Raw genomic sequence first — 7,480 nt, 5'->3', positions numbered from 1 at the left:
AGGAATGGCTTTATTGTCCGTGCTGCATACTGGCAGCATAAAGCAACAAGTCACGTAGTACCAACATGAACAAGAATATATATACAGCCAAAGATACACTCGCGCATGCGCAACAACATGGTGCTGTCACTATCACTTCATCATCCAACAGCGGTAGACACACTTGCCGTATTCCAGATAGCGACACAACAAGCGTACAGACCAACTTGTCATTTGCGTGCTCAGAAAATTCATCCGTTAATGTGCATTTTGGCTGCTAACACATACTGAAAGAAACATGCAATAGGCGCGGTTCGATACGATCCTGCGCGTAACTGCCAACGCAAACCTTTCGAAGCTCGCGATTTGACAGATTGCGACATAGTCAAAATTTATTCCGAAAGCACATGCAGTTGGATTCGGGGTCACGCACGTTTCAGGTAATATGGATGCGAAAAAGCAGATAGTTCCATAACTTCGCATGATAAAAGTTGCAAGTAGTGGTATAGTGGAGAATGCGGTCAACGAACAAATGAATACACGCATTGAAACGTCGCGACACGAGCGGGAGCCTGTCATAGAAGCCGCGGTACATTGAGGGACCAACCTAGCATCATTACCAAAAAGGACAAAGAAAAATTGGGTGAGGTTTAACTCTTGTAAACCTAGTTATCACGAGCGAAAGGTCTGGTTGGCTTAGTTTTGCAAAGATTACGCACACTGTGTTTCATTATTGCATGCTTCCGCGCTTGGTAAGCTTCTCTATAACGTGCTAATCTGGCCTCCCTTTGCTTCGGTATTTCAGCAGCCAACTTTGCTTGATATTTCGCAGCCTGCCGTCTAACTATATCTACTGGATGATCGGATTCAGCCTGTCGCTTGCGCTGAAGCACACGCACAGACGCCCCAGCCAGCGCGCCATCCATGGCGAGACTTTTAGCGATTAAGCGCCGGCGAAGCAGCCGTTAAGCCCTCGCCTAGTCACGTGGTACCGCAGCGCCGAGGCTCCGAGCAAGCGCAGCTGCGACACCTCTCCGCAGAGGATCACGTCGCGTGACGTCACACTTGCCACACTTGCGCTCAGGCGGCTCAAGGTCATTGCGACGCGATGAATGACCTTGCGAGACATCGCGTACTACAGCTTTCGCTCTAAAAACTGCCGAAAGCGATTACCTTGACTTTTCATGCAAGGCAAAGAGAGAATACCGATTCGTAAAACACAAAGCCTTAGCACGAAATATGAGTAGTACCGAAAAGTCGTGTGTCTACGTATCATTTCTAAATTTTCGCACGTCTTATTTCCAGATACAATAGCGTATATAAATCGGCTGGTTGGTGCATATCCTTGCTTGCAGGTAACACCGCTGAAGACATGACGATGACGAGAAGAAACAAAACCGACGGTGTGTTTGTTTCTCGTCATCCTCGCGTCTTTATGGCTGTTACTTTCAATGTTCAGATACAATTTTTGTTTCATTTATTCTTTTGTGGAAACGAAATGCGCTCATATAACGTGTAAAATGCAATAACCCGAAGTGAAACAGCAAGCGCCTTTCGATATTCACTTTGAGTTACACAGGCGCTGAAGTAGGAACCTCTAGCAGGCGCCTTGTGGAAACTCTCGTTATCTCTGCTCTCGGCTGTTTTAAAACTTCGTATTTTGTTTCTCTTATTCCTGATTTCCTCGTTCCAAAATGCGAAGGCTCAAGCTGCCCGCCCATATAGCATGCAGGACCCCAGTTTGGTGGGTAAACAAAGCCGAGCGTACTCCATAATTTAAGCTCCGACCCGACGTGCCGGCTTTTTCTCTATTACTGTTTCCTTCTTCTAGGCTGTCGTGTTCGAGCCGTCGTTGAGGCAGGGGTCGCCTGATGGTCGCTCCGTGTCAGGGCGCCACGTTTTTCCTGCTCTCTCGTTTTCTATCTGCTTATTTGCTGGCTATATGCAACAGCCCTCCGTGCTCCGTGCTGCATTCGCGTTATTGTAATTCTGTGCAGTCGGCGTGACGGACATACGTAGCCCCGATGCTTCTCCCTTCATCGAAGAAGTGTACCTATAGGGTGCTTGAATTTCGAAAAGCCCAGAGGAACTTTTCCTCCCACACCCGACGCAATAGCTCAGAGGCTATGCCGTTGCGCTGCTAATGAGCACGTGGACGCGAGTTCGATCGCAGTCGTGGTGGACACATTCCGAAGGAAACGGAATGCCAACGCAATCGTGTACCGTGCGTTTGGTGCACGTTATAAAAGCCCAGCCGGTCAAAATTATTCCGAAGTGGCCCACTACGGAATCCCTCCGATCAGATCGTGGTTTTGGAGCATAACACCCCCGAACTTAGTTGTTCTTTTTTTTTACTTTTCCACGCGCGTGTCAGCTATTATAGACGATGTTATCAGATATTTCCTCGCAGTGCTCGTTTCTCTAAGAGAAGGCATGGATGTCTGAAAGAAGCAGCCTCTAAACATGGACGTCAGAAAGAAAAAAACCTCTAACGTTACCGGTTATCGGTGGATCACCTTCGTTCATGTAACAACAACCCCCATTGTGCTGCACGCAAGTGCTCGGTAAAGAATGCACAGTGCCATCACGCCACCACGGATCTCGATGAAGTATTCATGAATCCGCGACGCCGAAATTCCTTTTGAATAAACAGGCGAAGAGATTTCTCCTAGGACGCTGCAAAGGGTGAATCATGTGCGAGAATGTTCCGGTGAAAGAACTGCGACCACTATCCCGAGAAACATCAAGCCAACACAGCCGCAAAACTGAGCACGTAAGAACGGGATTCCTTCAGCTGCTACAATCCCCCCGCCTCCCCCCCCCCCCAAAAAAAAAAAATCGCGGAATGACGAAGCGTTAATGCCGTTATCGCTTCGATAATTTTGTGACCCACGTTCAAGCACAATCAACAAATTATGGTCATGGTATAGAACGGCTTCTCCTTACAAATACGTGAAAATTGTAGAGATGCGAAAACTAGTTTAAGTGTATAGGCTGCCCTTTCGATGTTCTAGAACGCCGTGAACTTTTCATTTGGCATAGAATGATGCTGCTGCTGCTCCTGCTGGACTGGCTATGTGGATGTTTGTGTGCGTGCGTGCGTATGCATGCGTTTGCGTGTGCGCGTGCGTTTGAGTGTGCGCATGCATGCGTGCATGCGTGCATGCTCTTTTAAATGCGAATGCATTTCTTAGTCGGGGCATGTCAGGCGTCTGTCGGTGTCCGCGCGCCGGCAGGTGTTATCTCTCCGCTCTCACTCCCTCTCCCATAGCAACAGCTGTGGGCGCGCGCGCTTATCCTCGCCCCTAGCAACCGGAGCAAGTGCTGCGGGCGGAGAGTGAGTCGAGAGAAGGAGCGCGCTCTGGCGTGTGAGGGCGCTCACATCGCGGGAACTCGTCGGAGCTCCCGCGTGTGTGGAGAGAGTGTAGGAGAGGGTAGGTGCAGTGCTTCGCCGCTCCTTCTCTCGCCGTTCGCTCTCTCTCCTCCCTGCGCCCCACTCCCGTTCGCTCGCTCGCACGTATATATAAATGGAGTGAAGCGCGCGTCTCACTCTCGACCGTTCGCTGGCTGGGCGCCTCTCAAGGCGATGGCAGAAGTCGGTGAAGGCGAATGTCTGACGGCAACGGTACCCCTAGCAAGAAGTGTAATACAATCCAACCAGAGCATTACACCTCTCGCTGGAGGTGACGTCACTGCAGTAGCTTCAACGTCATCATCAACCGGAGGAGAAGCGGAAGACAAGGCTGCGAAGCGAAGAGCGCGTGATGCCGAACGCAAGCGAGCGAAGCGAGCTGCCGATACCGAACTCCGTGCTCGGAAAGCCGCTGCGAAACGCCAACGCCGAGCCGAAGATCCGGAAATGTGTGCTCGATACGCCGCTGTGAGACGTCAACGGCGAGCCGAGAACGCTGAAGTTCGTGTTCGAGACGCGGCGGAGAAACGTCAACAGGTGCTGATGAATGTGTAAATAAATGGTTACGGTACAAATCCTCGTCTCGTCATTAATGTACGCCATTAAAATTACTACGCCGTGTACTCTCGGCGCAAGAAATGCATTCGCATTTCCTCACGATTCCCTTCGGGGAGGTGGGGGCAATTTTTTTCTAGTCATCGTTTAGTACCCTTTTCAAGTAAAGTGTATCCCACCCGGTTCAACCGGTTTAACCTTCCAGCCTTCACCTAGTCACTTATCTCTTTTTTTTTTTGCATAATTATGGTAGAAAGGCACAAACCGACGGTGACATCTAGAACACAGAAACGTTAGGAGTTTTTACTTAGCACAATATTAAAATGTGGAACCAACATGTTTCATTATACGGCCGGTCGCAGATATATTTCATCTACTTTTGGGAAGAAAAACGTAAATGTTCGGCCCATGGAATGACATTGCCCGTTTGCCTGCCGCACCTTTGTATCACTACTGAAAACGGGTCTTTAGGTGTCTAAAGCGAAGCCTCTCTCGGGAAATCACACAAAAGGAAGGACTGTGCATTTTATTTTTTTTATTTTTCGTCGCGGCTCTCTTGCGCAGATTCCAATAGTTCTTTCTTTTGTCCGCACAAAGAATTCCAGAGATTCGACTTGCAAAAAGGCGATGCAAGGCAGGAGAAAAGTGGTGGCTGAAGCACTTCCGCGAAGTTTCCTAATGCCTAAAAGCTCGCGCGAATTGTGACAGGGATGCTCTCCTCCTGTTCCCCCTTTTTTATCTATCTTCGTACTGCCACGTCTCATTCGACTGGAAATTAGATAAGTGACAATGGGGCTCTTCCGGAGAAAGCTTTGTGTTCTCAGTTGTCGTTTTCTCAAGTGTCTTCGACCGAGTTTTTCGAGGACTCAAACGACTGCGTAGCTTTACTCTCCGGCGTTCACCGTCTAAATTGAGAAAGCGTAGAAAAAAAAAGAAAAACATTTCCCGGCACTTTTGAAAACTATGGTACCGTGTTATGTAGTCTCTTCTAAAAAAATGGGGACGACGTTTAACTTCGCTTTTAAAACTGGAACACGATAGCATTCAAAGATACCTGACTGCTTCTCACGCTTCCCGGCAACTGCAGCTTATGTAACCGTAATTTTTAGTGGGAAACGCTGGCGGCGAACGCTGTGCACGAAGGCGAGCTTTCTGGTAGAAACGCGGTCTATTGCGTGGGCTGATGCCGGAGGAAGTGCACAGCCGCGTCAAAAAAAATTACATAATTGTCAGGTTACTGTTATTGTTCTTGCACTTTTAATATTTCAAGCTGAGAAGATTGAACATAAAAGGCATGTGCTGTCAGTGTTTTGTTTCATAGCATTTGTTTGTGCGCTGTCATTCTAAAAATCCCTAGGAATAACTTGTCGACAATGTCGTTTGACTATCATAGAGGATAAGTTCGAAGGGCACCGATTCTAAACATCGTATGTTTTCCACGCTCCTAGTGGCGTTTCCATCCCAATGAAGTTTTAGTGCTGTCATGTGCACCCTCCTATACACCTTTCACCATTCCACAACCCCCAGGGTTTCAATAGCTGTGTTGACAGCAAATAACTTAATTACATTCATACAACGACAATGCTTATGAGCACCATGCATGGCGATCTTTTCCTCTTGCGGCTTGGCGCGAGTTTTACGCTGCATGTTTGCCAGCTTTAAGTTTTCATTGATTTGTCAGTAGTGTTTCTCGCACTGTGGCTTATAAGCCGGTTCAAATTGCAGAACACCAATTTTGCCCACTTATCCGGCATCATCACACAAATTATTTCATAAGACGTCTATTGTTTAAGCGTGCGTGCACTATGTCGTGTTAAATTTGCTTTAATTCCGCATACTGCTGCATCGCCCCTCAAGACACTTTTCCAAGACTTGTGCAGCTCGGTATATTTGTCCCACGTTGAAATTGCTTGCACGAAACCTCTTTTATTTTACTTTTTCACTTCATTCTTTCTTTTGTTGTATCCATAAAATTAGAGGAGGTTAGGGGAAAAAAGCAGAAGCGACTATAAACACCGCTAACTATCAGACAATGTGAGTTTACAAGAATGCAGTGAAAGGTCACATTTTGCTACCGAGACATTATAACAATAATTATGGTGTGATATTATCACATGCAAGTACAAATTAATACAGCGCTATATATGTAGATTTAAAATGAGTCTGCAGAACAGGCGCTAATTTTACGACAGCAACTCGTTGGTGATGTCCTGCTGGCGTGCCTTCGTTAGAGGTGCTTTTCTGACAGCATACGTATGCTTCAGCATATTGGCACATGCTGATTCGTCTTTCTGCAGCGGTCCCTTTTTCACCGTCTAGCCAGTGTTACGAAGTTATCGCTCGGCGCAAAACGCGTCATCATGCACATGAAATTCCCAAAATGATGTTTTCTATTGTAAGTGAAATAGCCTTATCTAATCGGATTGCGCGGCATGCGCGAATGGTGCCTAATATGTACATTTTCTAACATATACACGAGTCTTGCAGATCATGTTTCGACGACTGACGACTCTGCTAGCCGCTATCGTTGTGCTTTCAGTGTGACTTGTTTTGGCTGGGCACAAGTTCGGTGCCCATTAAAGCGTAATTTTTAACTAGCGCTTTTTTTTTTGGCAGTTGCATTCCTCACCGGCACCATACAACGTCACAATGTGAATTCCCAGTGCGTGTTTCATCTCGAGTTGGCTCGAACCTGCATCCACTCCGGCTTTTTCAAATCAGGTACACGCTATAGTAACTGTGGACTTGGGCGACGACGTCGTGTTGCTGCCTATAGCTTGCGACGTTCTGAGTCTGCGTCGCAGTGCCGGTTTCTAAACAGCGGCGTGAGGAGAACCGATGTGCGTGACTGCGGGCGTAATTTGTGTGTTTCCGTACGCGGACACGCAGAGACATTGGAGAGGTCAGGTGGGCCACCAGCGAGCTTATTCGCTCCAGTCATGCAAGTCAGAATCTGTATATACCTTGCATGTCACTGTGCCTCTAGCATTATTCGCTGCAGCAGCATTGCCTAAAGAATAAGGTATGCTTCGTCAGCTCGTGAACGACTGTTTGTGGTTGAGACAAGGAACCGACTTGAACCCGGCAGAACCGATAAAATGAAGAGGGCTATAGCATGCAGCAGTTGATTTCGGATAGCTTGTTCAGCTTTACTGTTTTCTGTAGCAGCAATTTGCCAATACCTCAATAGAAGGAACGCTTGATCCCGTGTGAAAATAAAAAATGTGGTTGATCCCTCTTATATAGGAATCGGTATAGAACACGAAAGTGAAACGTGTCTTCACAGAAGTAGTGTAATGTTTATTGCACATTGATATATAATGTCTATTGGTGTTTTGTGGCTAAAGCGCCCTTAGGCGTTGATGCACCCACGCTGACGCCTGGTGGCACGTCTCCTCCATCACGACTACCAACGTCGATGACCATGAGCAACCGTCGTGCATATGGAAGCTGCACTACGCTGCACACGCTAGCACAACGCGAAAGACGAAGCACGTAACTGACACACTAATACAACGCGCAAGACAAAGCACG

Source organism: Dermacentor silvarum, chromosome 2 (genome assembly GCF_013339745.2).
Source record: "Dermacentor silvarum isolate Dsil-2018 chromosome 2, BIME_Dsil_1.4, whole genome shotgun sequence".
Classification (NCBI taxonomy): Eukaryota; Metazoa; Arthropoda; class Arachnida; order Ixodida; family Ixodidae; genus Dermacentor; species Dermacentor silvarum.
The sequence above is the reverse complement of the archived record's forward strand: the minus strand, read 5'-3'. Positions refer to the sequence as shown.